Below are 17,495 nucleotides of genomic sequence, written 5' to 3'. Positions count from 1 at the left end.
CTGCATCTTGAATTATTTACAATATATAAATATATTCAAAGATTATAAAGCTCTTTTGCTGTGTGAGACAAGAAGCCAACAACATCTGCTTGAACATCACCAGGACATAATAAGGTGAGGTGTCTTTACTGTCCTCCTTTTGACTCTTTGAACTTCTCTGATGTTCCCCTTTGAGGCGCCCTGAAGATCTTTCAACTTCCTTCGAAACCTGAGATGTGAAGCAAAACTATTAGTGCAAATCATAGACAAGATTTGGACAGATCTATCATCTATCTATCTGTCACCTATCATCTATCTAATCTCATCCTTTGAGTACTGTGTGTGGAGGGGAAAAAATCAGATATAGAGAAGAGGATGAAGAATATGTTTAAGAAGCTCATGCACATATGAGTTCATTGTTAAGTTTATGTTGAAAGGCATTTGCTTGTGTAATTTTGATTCAACGTGCATGGTCAATTTGTTAGGGAACAATGCATCTAGCACAGTTTATCTCAGTTTATCTCATCCTTTCATTCTGAACACAGAAGATTTTGTAAGGGCATTAATCACTGTGCCGCTACCCCCGTATCTATCACAGTGATTCACTCCCATACAGAAAATTGGAGTGTGTGGTGGGAAAGTGTAGGCAGGATATCACAGATTGCTCCAAGAAAAGGTTCCTTAAGGGACAGTGACTTACAAAGGTCAACGGCTATTCCATTTCCCTGAGATGAAATGTTGAAGAAATTGATGGCATACTCTTGATAAGTTTGAAAAGATATGCTAGGTCCCCCCCACAAAAGTTCACAAAGTGCTTGCTACTTCTGGAATGTGATTTACTGATGTGCTGTCCCAGTCTGTTACACCGTGCTCTGTAAGCTCAGAAAAACCATAGAGCCTGTTCGGATTGGAGTTCTTTCTGGGGCAGGGCTGTAGCTCAGTGGCAGAGTCTTCACTTTGCATGCAGAAGGTCTCAGGTTCAATCCCCAGCATCTCCAGGTAGAACTGGGAGAGTCTGAATTCCTAGAGAACAGCTGCCAGTCAGTGCAGACAGCAATGACCTAGATGGAACAATGATCTGACTTGGTATTTATGAGGCAGCTTCCTATGCAAAATCCAAGTGTTCTGCATGTGACTGAAACTGTGTCTTGATAATGGTAATTATAGATATAAAATATGAATAGAACCTGCGCGAAAGGACATGCAATGAACCACTAAACAGGGGGCACGAGGAAGTCCATGAGTGAAATTAAGTTAGAATTAATTATCATCTTGATTTGTAAATATTTTTTTGTTTTCTTTTTTCTTGTGTGGATGATTTGAATGTTTGATTATGGTAAGATATGTCATTGTTCTTTTTCTTTATAAAAAATTTCTCAATAAAAAAATATTTTTTTTAAAAAAAATGAAACTGTGTCTTGAGCAATTAGCTCTCTCATCCTGAGTTGAGCACGAAACAAAAAAGGTGAACAATTGCCCCTTCCTTTCTATTTTTTTAATTACCAAATTTCTATTTGCATATTTGCTACCCATAAATTATATTTACCTTGGTGACGATGTCTATTGCAAAAATGAACCTACATTATGTGTGTGTGTGTGTGTGTGTATAATAATCACCATAATAGTAAGTATCCATAAAATAAAACAACATTCCTCTTGGAAGAGGTGCAAGCTCGTAGGGTTGGCTCCTCACAAGGAAGTTAGTTGCACTCAGATTCCCCACTGGAATTAATGGGCGTTAAATCACTGCTAATTTTCCACATTAATCCCAGTGGGACCTACGTAAATACAGCCAGCTTTATTGTTTAGTCAGGTTGGCCACATGTCCCAGAAATCTATCTGTGGACAAATGCCAACTCCCTCAGCCTGAAGCGAGATGAGTGCTGCACCCCATAGTCTTAACCAGGCATCTCCAAACTTCGGCCCTCCAGATGTTTTGGACTACAATTCCCATCATCCCTGACCACTGGTCCTGTTAGCTAGGGATCATGGGAGTTGTAGGCCAAAACATCTGGAGGGCCACAGTTTGGGGATGCCTGGTCTTAACTGTCCAGGGGTACTTTATCTTTACCTTATCTTACTCAAGAGTACTGAGTTTATCCCTAGTATGCTTGCATAGGATTGCACCCATAATATATATTTCCTTGACATATTAGATTTTTTTTAAAAAAAATGTTTTAATGAACTATAAGGGTCCTTTACCCCTAAACAGGGTCCAAAGAGAAATAGCACTCCATGTATGAAACAGAATAAATGATTTAGCAGGAGCAGCCATTTGAAACAGTTGTCTGTACATAATCTGAGGAGGTTTTTGACAGGAGACCCACCATTGTGTAGGGCCAGTTATCCACACAGTGCTACATGGCTTGGCAAAATCTAGAGGATCCCACAATAATGCTCATTGAGATCTTCCATCCACTTAGGCTTTTGCTCATGGCTCCATTTAAGACCAATAGAATCTCTTTTACCTTAGATGGTTGGTAGCAGTTGGCATGGTTTCCTTTGAACACTCTTACTCCATGTTTTTCATCTGGTCACATCCCATAGTTTCCAAATACCTCAAACTACATTTTAGAAAACCAGCACTGATTAATTAAACAAACAAACAAACAAACAAACAAACTGATGAACACGTGACCTCGGACACGGTTGTGTGAATTCCCCTCAGTTTGTTGTGTGTATGAGAGAGAGAGAAAGAGAGAGGGAGAATGGTGAGGTAAGAGAGACTGAGGAAGTGGAAGCTCTGAGGTGTTGAAGGCTTCCACACAACTCATTCTCCTCTGAGCCCCACTAATTTAAAATTATTTTCTTCCCAGTATGTTTGTTTACGATTCTGGCCATGGGGACTGCTCTGGCCTTCTCTGGGTATACAGTCGGCCTTCTGAGTCACCTCTTGCTGAAAGCAACATCCATGTCATGCCACAGCCTCAAAGACACCAAACTTGGGAGTGCTTCCAAAGTGGGCTTTAGCACAGCACAGTGAACTGCCACCAGAAACAAAAATTATCACAGTGCATTAAAAATAGTCACCATAGATTTTTGATTGATGTATTAGGGAACGTGTAGCACTTTAAACAACCACCACCACGATTTGCCAAGTCTCTTTTCTAACTAATTCTGTCCCACATGGAAAAAAGTATCACTTCATGTTTGCAATTGGAGAAAAGGATCCAGCCACAATCAGATTTCATCCGGTTGTTGGTTGGTAGAACAGCTTTTTGATAGAGCATCAATCACTGTGGTAGCTCCCGCTATAATAATAATACACCATGATACAAGGTTCGACAAAAATCTGAAGGATTCGACAACACTTTCAAATTTATCCGTTTTCCATTGTAGAAAACCAGCATCAAAGTGCTTTCATGACTCCAGTTCTTCCATGAATGTAGGTCTTCTAGGAGATGGTTGACTGTTTGGGCAGATGGCATTTGGGACATGGTTTATGTTACTGCCATAGCTCCCATAACTATAGTTAGCACCATGATATTTCCCTATTCCAAAACCATTATAACAGGTTTGCTGACTGGTTCTGTCTGAGAAGTAATGAGGAAGGACTTTTAGCTATGTGTCAGCCTAGTCCGCAAGTTTAAAACAGCAACCCTGCAGGTTTAGATAACATTCAAGATATAGATAAACTGAGAGGCTCAAAACAAATGGAAATCTCATTGCCTAGAGGAGGAGAAACATCAGGGCTCTCTTCGATCTGTGAAGAAGCATCTAAAGTGGCCACTGCTCAACTTACTTGCGCGGTGGGAGATGTCCAAGCAAAACCTCTTAATTCACATTTCTTCACAAAGCTTTTGTCCTCACCTTCGCCAGCATTCACTACTGTGGATGCGGTTGGCTTTAGGACAGGGATAGGGAATCTTTGACCCTCCAAATGTTGCTGGACTCCAGCTCCAATTCGTCCCAGCCAGCATGGCCAAAAGTCAGGGAATGATAGGAGTTGTAGTCTAACGCCTGTGGAAGGCCACAACCTTTGCATCTCTGCCCTAGGGGGATTTGTAAAAATCAGTGTGCATATGCATTGCATCTGGCATATGAAGATTTAAAGGTATTATGTATAAAACCTGAAATATCCTTCAGAGTCAACATTTGATGTGAAACTTGCAACGATTTGTGATTGAAATGGGGAAGCAGTGGTGGAATGACCACATTTCAAATTGCTACTGTTTTAGCCATGTGACACTTTTTGCTGGTTTATATTGCTCTTACAAGCTTTTTGATAGACTTCATTTCACTGTGGGAGTTGCTACTCCATCGTACATGATGTTACAGAGCTGTACAAAATCCTATGGAAGGAGTGATTAGTGGAGGTGTCACATGTTTCTCATGCAATGATCTCATGAATGATTTTTGTGGATAATTCCAGCCCATCTGGTGGTCAACCAGCTTAAAACAGTCTACCAGTCATAGAATCATAGAATCATAGAGTTGGAAGAGACCACAAGAGCCATCCAGTCCAACCCCCTGCCAAGCAGGAAACACCATCAAAGCATTCTTGACATATGGCTGTCAAGCCTCTGCTTAAAGACCTCCAAAGAAGGAGACTCCACCACACTCCTTGGTAGCAAATTCCACTGTCGAACAGCTCTTACTGTCAGGAAGTTCTTCCTAATGTTTAGGTGGAATCTTCTTTCTCGAAGTTTGAATCCATTGCTCCGTGTCCGCTTCTCATGTACTAGGGCCTGTCAGCTGCTATCCTTGGTTGCCTGACTTTGGATTTTTACTACTACTACTACTAATAGTATTATTTATACCCGGTAAATCTGGCTGGGTTTCCCCAGCCACTCTGGGCGGCTCCCAACAGAACATTGAAAACAGTAAAACTTCAAACATTAAAAACTTCCCTAAACACGGCTGCCTTCAGATGTCTTGTAAAAGTCAGATAGTTGTTTATTTCCTTGACATCTGATGGGAGGGCGTTCCACAGGGCAGGTGCCACTACCGAGAAGGCCCTCTGCCTGGTTCCACATCACAGTGAGGGAACTGCCAGAAGGCCCTTGGTGCTGGACCTCAGTGTCCGGGCTGAACGATGGGGGTGGAGATGCTCCTACTACTTGCCCTGTTTTTGGCATCTTATAGGGATTGCCCCTGAACTGCTGGTTGTTTGAGGCGATTGATTGTGTGTAAGGGGGGGGGGATGGGAAATACAATTTTCAGAGGAGAGTGCTTGAGAAATTGATTTTATTCTTGCAACTGGACATCTGATGTGAAACTTGGAACCATTTGCAGCTGATTTTTTTTGGGGGGGGGGCAGCAATTACCACATTTCAGATTGCTGCAGTTTTAGTGGTATGACACTTTCTGCTGGTTAAAACTGTACTTGATAGGCTTCTTTTCACAGTGATAGCTGCCACCCCAGTGTCCTACACCATGCTGCAGGGCTGTGCAAAATCCCATGGCAAGACTGGATATTGAAGGGACCACCTGTTTCTCATGCAGTGCTCTCGTGAAGGATCTGCCTAGAGCAGGCATCCCCAACCTGCTGCCCTCCAGATGTTTTGGACTACAATTCCCATCATCCCTGACCACTGGTCCTCTTAAGTAGGGATAATGGGAGTTGTAGGCCAAGAACACCTGGAGGGCCGAAGTTTGGGGATGCCTGGCCTAGAGCATTGTTGACCAACTGGTGGCCGACCAGCTGAAGCTAATCCACTGGTCATGTATTTGGGCCCGTTAGCTGCCATCTTTGTGTTGCTCAATTTTGGATAGTTACTTTCCCTGGTTTTGGCATCCACCTGAGCTTCAACCCTGAACTGCTGGCGGCCTGAGGCAGTGGATAGTGTATCAGGGTATGTGCTGGGGGAAGGAATACAGATTTCACGGGGAAAGTGCTTGAGAATTTTATTTTAATTTATTTAACAGAATGTTTACACCTGTTAATCATCAAAACCTCAGAGCAGTTTACATAATATATTAAAAGTGCTGGTAAGATCAGATGTCAAATAAAATCAGCAGATTTAAAAATACACCCTCTAATACAAAATGGCATGCTAGTATGTATATATGTATGTGTGTACTGTATATATATATATATATATATATATATATATATATATATGCCCTTCCTCTCAAATGAGAAGGATCAGTTCCTTGCACACAAGGAAGGAACATTATGTTTTACTTGGAGGAAGTGAAAAAAACAGTCTCTCTAGATATTTGATTGGCCTGCTAGAAAAACAGTCATTTTTTTTAATTGCCACAACTCTTTCCCACTTAAATCTGTCCTGCAGAAAAATGATTGTTTCATGTATGTAGAAGGTAGGATTTGGATGTAACTTGATTTGATCAAGATTTGTGTTGGTGCAGCAGTTTTTGACAGAGCATCAATCACTGTGGTAGTTGCCAGAATATGCACCATGATACATGGCTTGGCAAAATCTGAAGGATTCAAGAACATGTTCAAATGCCATTGTAGAAAACCAGCACCGATGGGTTTCCAGGACTCAAGTTCTTCCATGAATGCATGTTGTCTGGGAGATGGATGGATGGATGAATGAATGGCTGTATGTTCTTGGCATAGCTCCCATAACTATAACAACACCCTTACATTTCCCTGTACAAAAGTGTCTGTAATGTTGGTGTGAATGTTTTGCCTTCCAGTTCTGCCAGCGAATGAGTGAGCAAGTATATCATGTCACCAACACCCTCAAGTCAAAACTAACAGCAATGTTTATCTTATTCATAATTGTTATGAATCCTTTTAAGTTTGTATGCTGCTTTTCCATATAAATATGCTGTGGATGTGGCTGACTTTAGGACAGGGATAGAGAATCTGTGGCTTTCCAGATGAGGCTGGACTCCAGCTCCCATCAACAGGGCCAGCATGCTCATGTGGCAGGGTTAGGCAACCGCCTCAGGCAGCAGGATCCACAGATACGGCCTCCAAGGAGTGCATTACCTGTCACACTGTCAGCAGCAGCACACTCCTTTGGCTGCCAGATCTGCCGCCTCCTCCTCAGCAGCCCCTGCCCAATGCTGCCTCCACAGCAGGCTCTCAGTGAATAGGAGACACTTCTAGTCTCCTCCCACCCGCTGTTCCTGGGGAGGCAGAACAGCACCCGTTTGCTTCATGCTGAACCTTCTAACTTCTGGCTCAAACATAGTGAATGGAGTAAAGCTGTCAGTTCTCTCTCTTTGTCTCCACTGAGATTTTGCATACGCATGTGAATGGAGCACCATGAATGGAGCCTTGACAATAACTCCCATTTCTCTCCGAATTTTTTTTGAGGCAGTGATCTGGGTGCTCTAGCTACGCATTGCTGCACTTGTATGTAGAGGAGGTTGTGGTGACCTAGAACTCTTCATTTTCCTATGCAGCCTTCCCAGAAAGCTTTGGATATATATTTGTTCACCTTCTGAGGATAGTCCAGAGCAGGGGTCCCCAAACTAAGGCCCGGGGGCCAAATGCGGCCCAATCGCCTTCTAAATCCAGCCTACGGATGGTCCAGGAATCAGCGTGTTTTTACATGAGTAGAATGTGTCCTTTTGTTTAAAATGCATCTCTGGGTTATTTGTGGGGCATAGGAATTCATTCATTCCCCGCCCCCAAAATATAGTCTGGCCTACCACATGGTCTGAGGGACGATAAACCGGCCCACAGCTGGAAAAGGTTGCTGACCCCTTGTCCAGAGCCCTCACGGGATATATTGGTGCAATAGCTTGACATCATGTGCCCCCCACTGTGTTATGTAGTTCAACAAAAACCCATATAATACCTTATTTTTTAAAAGGTTGAAAATTCACCATGATTCAGAGAGCAAGGTGGAACACACACACACACACACACACACACACACACACACACACACACTTGCAACACTGTCCTTTGGGGCCTTCTTACTGAAATCAACAGGACTTAAGTTATTAGTAAATTGCCCCATTGTTTTCACTGGGTCCTAAGTTCAACTGACATTGGCTGCACTCCTAACCCCACTTACCTGGGAGCAAGACCCACTGAATTCAATAGGGCTTACTTCTGAGTAGAATTAGTCCAAGACCGTGCCCAGATGTGCAGTAGGACAATATCATGTTCCTCAAAGGAACATGTTTTGTTACCCAAAAGGAAAGGGGTGAACGCTCACACATTTGAAGAAGAGCATTTAAAGATTTAGCAACTTTCTATGATAAGGTGCATCACAATCTTGTGGCAATGTGGTCATGCGGTTTGGCATACTGTTGGCACAGATTTTTATGGGGCATGGCTGCCATCTACTGGACAAGCAAAAGAGTGAAAAATCCTTTTCACTGTGACTACCAATAGCTGCTGGTTTTTCCTTTTCTTAGCAACATCACAACGAGCGATAATTGGGTTAAGCAAAGAGGTCTCCCCACCTGACGCTTGGCGGGAAAGAGCTGGTCTTCCCTGGTTGCTCTTTCAGAAAGAGGTGACACATAAATTAAACACTTTCTGTTGCAGAAGAGTCTTGCATGTGAATAGGAAAGTCAACACACAGACTTGGCCGTAGGCATTGTGGTCAACACACAGACTTGGCCGTAGGCATTGTGGTGTTCACAGTGCTCTCCTTTATGATAATGGCTCCTCTGCAGGCAAGACCAAGGAAGCCCTGGGCCTAGTTGTCTACCATCACTCAACCAACCCAACTCTACAGTTTGCTGGGCCTTAGGATGGCCTCCTTCATCTCTTCTGTTCTTCAGCTGCTGGACAGCTGCTCCCAACCTCACACAGGGCTGTTTGACATCCACTGCACATGCAATACTAATTTAAAACATACCACTTCCCCCAAAGGTTCATGGGAACTGTAGTAGCTACAATTTTCTGCATTCTTAACAAACTACAGTTCCCAGGATTCCTTGAGGGAAGTCATGTGTCTTAGATATTCCCTAGATATGGTTTGTGCTTGGCTGTGGTGGAGGGAGGATGAGGGAAAGGGAAGCATTGTCAGTATAATAAGGATTTGGGTGGGGTTTTTTTTTTGTAATTCACATATATGCTATAAGTATGTGTTTCATGAAATTTAATAAAAATAATAAACACCCCTCACAAAACACCAATAGGTCTTGCATGTCTTGCATGTACTAAACTGTACTTAAGTGAGCCACTTGTACATTTTATTTATGAGGTTGTACATCTTCCTGTTCACCAGAAATATGGCAAATTCTGCAATACGGAAATACGGATTATTTTGCAAATTCTGCAGATGGAAGTTCATTATGCATACTGAGGGAACAGGCATGCATTCATTTGTATGGCTTATGATTAAACTGGGCTTTGAGTCGTCTTCACTTCAAGGCATGTGTAGAAATTTGCAGTAAGGATTTAGCAATACTCCTGTGTCATTTTTAAATTATCATGATGAAGACCAAGTTGCTAGCCAAACTATAGTGGTGGCTTTCAAAGGAAGAATGGTATATCCCAACAGAACAGAGTCTGAGGGCCCACGGTAGCTTTGCACCACAGAAGAAACAAGTAGTACTATGCAAAATTGGTAAATTTGCATTTGGTGTGAACTGGATCCTCCTCCCTTTATAACAAAGATTTATATGTAGCTAACAAACCCAGGTGGCACTGTGGGTTAAACCACAGAGTCTAGGGCTTGCTGATCAGAAGGTCGGTGGTTCGAATCCCTGCGACGGGGTGAGCTCCCGTTGCTCGGTCCCAGCTCCTGCCCACCTAGCAGTTCGAAATCACATCAAAGTGCAAGTAGATAAATAGGGACCGCTACGGCGGGAAGGTAAACGGCGTTTCCGTGTGCTGCTCTGGTTCGCCAGAAGCAGCTTTGTCATGCTGGCCACATGACCCGGAAGCTGTCTGTGGACAAACACTGGCTCCCTTGGCCTATAGAGCGAGATGAGCACCGCAACCCCAGTGTCAGACATGACTGGACCTGATGGTCAGGGGCCCCTTTACCTTTACCTTTAACAAAGAAAAATGACCGAAAGGCAGATGGTGAAAAGAGATAGACAGAAATCCAGTTCTCCCAGATAGTTTAGATGCTGCTTCTAAATTCTGTTGCTCCAATCATACGAAGAGGAAAAGCACCTCATGGTTTCTTTTCCACCTGAAACAAATTGAAACCCCCCCTCCATATTTCTATTTGGCAAGTCTGTTCGCCTGCTTCGGTGGGCGGCATTGCGGGCAGTCCTTGGGGCCTCAACTGCAAATGGCAGGCTGGATCATATGCCTGCGGCACATCCAATCGTGGTGGGGCTGTGAGGGTGTGTCCCTGGGCATGGGAACAACTGCTCAATGGTGGCACTTGGCTCCCCGCCCAGGGCCAGGATAAATTCCCGCTCTCCCTGGTCATTCGGCCTCCTTTTGTTTGGCAAGGCCCAATTGAGCTGATTTTCAAGAAATCTTAGGGTGAAAGTGTCTCCCTGTTGCTCCATCTACTAAATAGTTATCCTGGTAATTGGTTTGGTCTCATCCCATCTGCCCTATCACCCTCATGGGTCTTTACCAGCTTCCTCCTTTAATAGTATGGGCAGAAACAGGAATCACGTGGGCTTCCTGTCTGAGAATAAATTCGGATGCAGAGAGCGAAGAGAATACTGCAGAGTCAAGAGGAACTTATATCAAAATGGATAAGTAGATGAACAGAAAGTTTTATAGGAGTGTGCTTGGATTGCTGATCATCTGAATATACTAGAATTCCTCCTGGTTTTGAAGATCACTGTTTTGTTTTTTAATAGACAATTTGGCATGGATCTCTGCACCTTGGTATTTTTTGATGAATCGCCTGGATTGAAAAGGTTTTGGATTGAGAGAGAACCACACTAATTTGGCCCTAGAGAACTTCAGATCCATCAGCAGGTGAGCTGAGTTGTCCTTCCTGACCATCGCTGATTTTTCTGTATGAGCTGAACTATTGCTCCCTCAACTCCCTACTGATTTTCTAAGATCTGTCTTAGGGATAAGTACCTATATGGGATGTGCTTATTCAATATGCTTATTCAAATTACAGCCAAGAGTTGGACCGCAATATCCCCCCCCCCCCGCTCTCTCTTAGTACAATACATGACCCTCCAGATGTGGAAAATCATGTAGCTAAATAAAAAAAAAGTTCATGTGTGAAGAAGCGGGAGAGCGAAAAACATACGCTTGGCCCACTTTGATTCCAGACAAGCAGTTGCTTTGTAGATGTACACTCAACATGTTATAATGTCATAGAATCATAGAACTGTAAAGTTGGAAGGGACCCCAAAGGTCATCTAGCCCAACCCCATGTGAACTGTTACTGCTTCCTTCTCCATTGGTGTCTTTTCTTTGTGAACATGGATGATTTGACTAGGATGCATGTTACAGTGCTACTCCCAGGATCCACAGTGATGTATTCCTCTACAAAAAAACCATTGACTGTGAAATTGAAATCGTGAGGGATACCATGCAAGCCTCCACTCCAAATGTTGATGGAGCACTCTTCAGAAATTTGGAAAGGATATGGGATGTTCCTTCTCATAAAAGAATATAGACAGATTAATACCATGTGAATTTATTTACATATGTGATCTCGATATGCAGTCCATGGATGTGGGACTCTACACGTTGTTACTCACTGGTACACAGCATTGTTCCTCAGCGCTCTATATTTTGTCCCCAGCGTCAACCTAGGGAAGGCAATGAGGTCTCTTCTGATTTCTAATTTTAAGTGTTTCTTATAAATTTCATTGTTACAAAACAACAACCCAGATTTGGTGGGTATGATAAATCAATGAATGTAGTTCTCCTTGGTCTACTGGATGAAAAATGGAGTTTTAGGCTTGAATAGGGTCATTGTCAGGCACCCCCAAACCCAGCCCTCCACATGGTTTGGGACTACAATTCCCATCATCCCTGACCACTGGTCCTGTTAGCTAGGGTTGATGGGAGTTGTAGACCCAAAACATCTGGAGGGCCGAGTTTGGGGGTGCCTGGTCATTGTGGTACTTCCTATAGCCATGATGCACTCTTTATCGCAGGCAGATGTCGGTGGATTTCAATTCCCATCATTTCCTAGCCATGCTGGCTGGTGCTGATGGGAATTGAAATCCAGAAACATCTGGAGGGCTGCATCGGACAAAATCCACGCCCCGGATCCCTTTAACAGGATACCCTTAATAAGGAAGCGCAGGCGGAGGCTACAACCTCACCTCCATCCAAACAAAGGTTTACCCAATGCCTAACCTCACAAACCTGTGACCATAGCTTCAAGGTAGGCAAAAACCAAATGGCTGGAGCCAATCTGCCAAGTGGGGAAAAAATATTAAAAATATGACGACCAACATTAGTCCATAGCAAGGTCGTAGCGCAGCAAAGCAGAAAAAGAGGCAGGGGGTGGGAGATCTGGTGAAGGGTGCGAGAGGACAATCTCCCCACCGTACCATGGTTTAAATTCCCTGCGGCCCCGCCCCCACTGGTGCTGATTGGTCACTGGGGCGTGCCCCTTGAGCCCCTGCCCAGCACTGACGGACCCGACCGCAACGCCGCCCACTGAATCAGGTGAGCGGACCTATCAAATCATCTGATGGAACATGACATCATAGTTCTTCATCTAGCCTGGAGGTGTGTCTTCAATGACTTTAATGGAATTCATTGTGTGCCATCATGAAGGCATGTTGCTGGTATTTACGCAAAGACAAATGCTTTAATCAACTTGACAGTTAGCTTCATCTATGTCCTGAGTGCTCACTGGAAGGACAGATCGTGAAGCTGAGGCTCCAATACTTTGGCCACCTCATGAGAAGAGAAGACTCCCTGGAAAAGACCCTGATGTTGGGAAAGATGGAGGGCACAAGGAGAAGGGGATGACAGAGGACAAGATGGCTGGACAGTGTTCTCGAGGCTACGAACATGAGTTTGACCAAACTGCGGGAGGCAGTGGAAGACAGGAGTGCCTGGCATGCTCTGGTCCATGGGGTCACGAAGAGTCGGACACGACTAAACGACTAAACAACAACATGTCTCTTGGAAACAGAATTCCAGCAGTTCCTGAGCAGGTGGTTGAGACTGATTGTGGTTTTTGCACAGATGCTTGATTGCTCCGGCTCACTGTGCCGCGCACAGTAGTATATTGCTGTGTCTGCAGTTTCCAGAGATCTCAACTGAAGATATACTTCATTTTTGGAGGTGTCCCTGGTGATGCTGATTCGACTTCCAAATGTTGGGCTGTATAAAGTACCAGCACCATCTTCCGTGTCTTGAATATCTCCCATCCATTTCAGACCCTTCCCTGGAGGCTGCCGGATCCAATCCCAATAATAATCACCAACTTGAACCCCAGAAACTGCACAGGTCAGTTTGAAGGAGTCTCCGGGCTTCACCAGTCCTGGACCAGACTGGGTTATCTGTGGAGTGGAACACGTACCTATAAAAGAATGCAGAATTTGTGTCATGATCGGGAATCTTTTTGTGTTCTGTTAAACATTTTGGTTTTATACAAAGGATAAATCCTCACCAGGAGAGAAGCTTAGGAGAATGAAAAAAAGCAATGGGAAACTCATATTCTCTCTCTCTCTCTCTCTCTCTCTCTCTCTCTCTCTCTCTCTCTCTCTCTCTCTCTCTCTCTCTCTCTCTCTCTCTCTCTCTCTCTCTCTCTCTCTCTCAGTACAAAACAAAAAGGGACTGAGCCAGGTCATGGAGCAATGCTGGATGGTGCTATTTAAGCACAAAGGGCCTGGTCAGGTGATTTGCATATAGGGTGTTCAGTCGCATCTGGTCCTGCACTTAAGAAGCAGAGCAGATAGATGAGACCTGCTTACGGGAATGACTCCAATCAAGGGGTCGTGGGGCTGGGGGAGTTTTTGCCTTCTACCCTAATTGGAGCTTTCATTCACAGTACATTGTACCTTGCACCCCTGATGATGTTCTTTATAGGAGCATAGGAAACAGCCTTCTACTTTGTAAGACCAATGTCCTTCTATCCCAGTATTTCATTGCTGGTTTACATGAAAGAGCTCCTATTGATGCTATTCATCCTCCCATGCCCTTAAGACAGTATCATTCCAGTACATTTGAGTGTGGGCAGACAGGATGGCTGCTGCGACAAAGTAAAAATAGTGAGATTCTTCCCACTGCAGGGCTCCATAGCAGTTATTATTATCATTTTCATTATTATGATATGTACTCAAGGCAGCTTACAGATAAAAGCAAGAACCACTAAATACATCGAGAAATCAAACGTAGAATCATAGAGTCATAGAATCATAGAGTTGGAAGAGACCACAAGGGCCATCCAGTCCAACCCCCTGCAAAGCAGGAAACACCATCAAAGCATTCCTGACAGATGGCTGTCAAGCCTCCGCTTAAAGACCTCCAAAGAAGGAGACCCCACCCCACTCCTTGGCAGCAAATTCCACTGTCGAACAGCTCTTACTGTCAGGAAGTTCTTCCTAATGTTTAGGTGGAATCTTCGTTCTTGTAGCTTGAATCCATTGCTCCGTATCTGCTTCTCTGGAGCAGCAGAAAACAATCTTTCACCCTCTTCTATATGACATCCTTTTATATATTTGAACATGGCTATCATATCACCCCTTAACCTTCTCTTCTCCAGACTAAACATACCCAGCTCCCTAAGCCGTTCCTCATAAGGCATTGTTTCCAGGCTTTTGACCATTTTGGTTGCCCTCTTCTGGACACATTCCAGCTTGTCAGTATTCTTCTTGAACTGTGGTGCCCAGAACTGGACACAGTACTCCAGGTGAGGTCTGACCAGAGCAGAATACAGTGGTACTGTTACTTCCCTTGATCTAGATGCTATACTCCTATTGATGCAGCCCAGAATTGCATTGGCTTTTTTAGCTGCTGCATCACACTGTTGACTCATGTCAAGTTTGTGGTCTACCAAGACTCCTATATCCTTTTCACATGTACTGCTCTCAAGCCAAGTGTCACCCACCCTGTATTTGTGCCTTTCATTATTATTTTTTGCCCAAGTGTAGTACTTTACATTTCTCCCTGTTCAAATTCATCTTGTTTGCTTTGGCCCAGTTGTCTAATCTGTTAAGGTCATTTTGAAGTGTGATCCTGTCCTCTGGGGTATTAGCCACCCCTCCCAATTTGGTGTCATCTGCAAACTTACTCAGGATGCCCTCAAGCCCATCATCTAAGTCATTCATAAAGATGTTGAATAAGACTGGGCCCAAGACAGAACCCTGTGGCACCCCACTAGCCACTTCTCTCCAGGATGAAGAGGAGCCATTGATGAGGGTATGGTCAGCCAGCCAGTTACAAATCCACTGAATGGTAGCATTGTCTAGCCCGCATTTTACCAACTTCTTTATAAGAATATCATGGGGCACCTTGTCAAGGGCCTTGCTGAAATCAAGATAGGCTAAAATACAATTAAACATTAATATAATTTAAACCAGGCACCCCCAAACTTGGCCCTCCAGCTGTTTTAAATATGTAGAAAATAAGGAAATAATATGGTGTTAGAGATAGCAGTGTGTAACAGGGGAAAAATAAATCAGAAGTGGAAGTTGGGGGAAGCCCAGGAGAGGTGGGAAGAGGGAATGTAAAATGGAGGTTATGAATATGTGATATTTGTAAGAATTGAAAAAGAAAATGGAATAAAATTTTTAGAAGGAAAGAAAATGTCACAAAAAGGAGTGGAATGGGGCAGGATGGAGGTGGAATGGAGTGTTTGCAAGCTTTTTCAGTGGTGTTTCATGGATACACGATTTCACTGATGCATGCAATGCCTTAGAACAGGCATCCCCAAACTCCGGCCCTCCAGATGTTTTGGCCTACAACTCCTATGATCCCTAGCTAACAGAACCAGTGGTCGGGGAAGATGGGAATTATAGTCCAAAACATCTGGGGGGGGGAGTTTGAGGATGCCTACCTTAGAACGTAACCCCCGTGTAAATGGGAGATTGCCTGTATATGAAATCTGTTTAAAACAAATCAATAATTACAATAAAAACAGCACAGTACCAGCCCTTTCCACTGCAGCCACAGTAAGCTCAACTCCCCACAAACCATTAAAGGCTTTTATTCTCCTCAAATCGTTTGGCTCACATCTGATTTCAAGGAGGGGCAAGTGACCTTGCACTGACTCAGGTTTTTCTTTCAGGCTTCCCTTTAGGGCTTCTGGTTGGCCACTGTCAGAGGCTGAACTAAGTGGACCTTTGGTATGACCCAAATTCTAAAGGTGGTTTTGCTGTTTTTTTTGTCTTGTTCATGGTTATGAAGCTGCACGACTTTTTGGGATGTATCTGTGACTTCAAGATTAAAATGTAGTTGAATATAAATGAGGATAACAGTGCATCTCAGAATCACTTGGTACAATCAGTTGGTTGGGTGAAAAGAAAGATAATGTGGATAAGGTATAAAGATTTATTAGAAAGGAAAACACCTAATTTGATTTCACCTCTAGAGGCGAAGGTGCAAAAAAGGTTAAATATGGAAACCAGATGGCTAAGATATAGAGATATTCTGATAGAAGAAGAAGGCCAGTTTAAGTTAAAAACTAATAATAATAATAATAATAATAATAATAATAATAATAATGGCTAAGATATAGAGATATTCTGATAGAAGAAGAAGGCCAGTTTAAGTTAAAAACTAATAATAATAATAATAATAATAATAATAATAATAATAATTTATTTATACCCCGCCCATCTAGCTAGGTTTCCCCAGCCACTCTGGGCAGCTTACAATAGAAAAATGAAATAAAACAATTAAACATTAAAAGCCTCCCTAAACAGGGCTGCCTTCAGATGTCTTCTAAAAATCTGGTAGCTGTTTTTCTCTTTGACATCTGATGGGAGGGTGTTCCACAGGGCAGGCGCCACCACCGAGAAGGCCCTCTGCCTGGTTCCCTGCAACTTGGCTTCTCGCAACGAGGGAACCGTCAGAAGGCCCTCGGTACTGGACCTCAGTGTCCGGGCAGAACGATGGGGGTGGAGATGAGCAGCTAAAAAGCAATTTGGATGACTGGCTTCAATATCATCAGATAAATGAGTTCTTTAAAATGGATAAGAAAAATGGCTTTTCAAAAGAAAAATCCAAGTTGGAAACAGAGTTGTTAGAACCAAAGTCAAGAAATCTTTCCAGAATGTATAATTTGTTGTGGAGTGGCATAGAAAGGATGAACAAACAAAGAAAGTTATGATAGATTGGGCAAAAGACGTGGGACATAATATTATGATGGAGGAGTGGGAAAGGTTGTGGAAAAAGAATATGAAATTTTCAGCGTGTACTATTTTAAGAGAAAATATTATGAAAATGATGTACAGATGGTACTTAACACCTGTAAAGCTTGCTAAGATTTACCATAACCAAGATACTAAATGTTGGAAATGTAAGAAAGTAGAAGGAACATTTTATCACATGTGGTGGACTTGCCCTCTAGTTAAGGCATTCTGGGAAAAGATTTATAATGAATTGAAAAAGATGTTTATAAACACCTTTATTAAGAAACCAGAATCCTTTCTACTGGGCATAGTAGGAAAAGTAATACCAAAGAAAGACTTGAGCTTGTTTTTGTATGTCACAACCGCAGCCAGAATATTGATAGCAAAGAACTGGAAAACACAGGAGATTCCAACGGTGGAAGAATGGCAAATGA

At 43.1% G+C, this 17,495-nt stretch overlaps 1 long non-coding RNA gene and 1 gene segment (V, D, J or C); one reads left to right on the top strand and one right to left on the bottom strand.

Annotated features, from left to right (window-relative positions):
• LOC118078113 (immunoglobulin mu heavy chain-like) overlaps positions 1-17,495 on the bottom strand; it is a 75,705-nt gene that overhangs the window by 56,864 nt on the left and 1,346 nt on the right.
• Positions 2-16,462, top strand: LOC132593064 (uncharacterized). Its single transcript, XR_009558490.1, has 3 exons — positions 2-114; positions 10,636-10,756; positions 15,996-16,462. It is a non-coding gene; the product is annotated as an uncharacterized LOC132593064 (long non-coding RNA).

Source organism: Zootoca vivipara, chromosome 13 (assembly GCF_963506605.1).
Source record: "Zootoca vivipara chromosome 13, rZooViv1.1, whole genome shotgun sequence".
Classification (NCBI taxonomy): Eukaryota; Metazoa; Chordata; class Lepidosauria; order Squamata; family Lacertidae; genus Zootoca; species Zootoca vivipara.
The sequence above is the reverse complement of the archived record's forward strand: the minus strand, read 5'-3'. Positions and strand labels throughout refer to the sequence as shown.